We start from the raw sequence: 1,159 nt of genomic DNA, 5'->3' as shown, positions 1-1,159 counted from the left end.
TCTCTGCCTAGTGAGCAATCTTCTTGATTCTTGCTGCTCACCTGATAGAATCTGTGTTCATCTCTGTCTCTGTCTCTCCTTTTCTTTCCAGGAGCTCTCTTAAACTGAGATTACTCCCCTTCTGAGAACATCAGCTTGTAGAGCCTCTATGTCCCCTTCCCAAACTTCCTGGCCCTGCTCCCTTCCCTATCTGGCCTCCCACACTGAACTCCAGGGCTGGTTGGGCTCCCTCTGGCATCCCCAACACTCTGCCTCAGTCTCATGGCCCACCTGCCCCAGTCCTACACCTGCCAGGCTGCCAAGTCCTGCCCTAGAAGCCACACAGCCCCACAGGCTGGCTGCCACTACAAGTCCATGGCCCCTTTCCCCAGACTGGCCTCCAGGACATACACCTCTTCCAGTGTCATTCGAAATGCCAGTGTCAGCAGACTGTGGTTCTTGGTATCTGTGATTAGTTAAAACTACTTCAGGTAAAATTTTCTCATACGAATTTCTAAACGTTAACCTTGAAAGTCAAGTGCTGGGAATAGGGGAGCAGTTTATGGAACCGCAAGGCATCTCACCCTCATCAGTAAGAGAGTGTACTTCAGACACCCAAATAGATACAGAGACCAGTTCAAGCTAGAATTCTGTACGTGAGTTACGATGGAGCTGGTCAACTAAATTCTCTTTAAAACACATGAAGTTCTACAAAGCACCAGTCACGAGGTTATGGGATCTTGGTGTCCCGATTTCCTATGGTCAGAATAAAGAGTGAGGAAGGACCCAGCATTCTGTTCCTGTGATCATTGTTTTTTTTTTTCCAGCAAAAATTCATCCTTAAAGTCTCTTATAACACACAAAAATTTTTCTTAATAGATTTTTTAAAAAAACATTCTAGGGAAACAAATGGTGGATGTAAGGGAGCAATGTAGGAAGGAAGTAGAGAGAGAGCAGCTAGGACGCTGTCATGTAAGTCCCAGTATGACTGGACCCGGAAAGAGGCTGGAAGGAACTGATCTGAGGTGGTAGAATCTTCTGGACTTAGTGACTGATTGATAAGGAAAATGGGTGAAGGAGAGAACAGAACCTATGACAAGCCCCAGCCCCATCATGTCTGGGGGAAGGTAGATGTGATACTGTGATTTATAATAAGAAATACATATATTTGTCCACATCC

The sequence above is a fragment of the Camelus bactrianus genome, chromosome 9, assembly GCF_048773025.1.
Source record: "Camelus bactrianus isolate YW-2024 breed Bactrian camel chromosome 9, ASM4877302v1, whole genome shotgun sequence".
NCBI lineage: Eukaryota > Metazoa > Chordata > Mammalia > Artiodactyla > Camelidae > Camelus > Camelus bactrianus.
The sequence above is the reverse complement of the archived record's forward strand: the minus strand, read 5'-3'. Positions refer to the sequence as shown.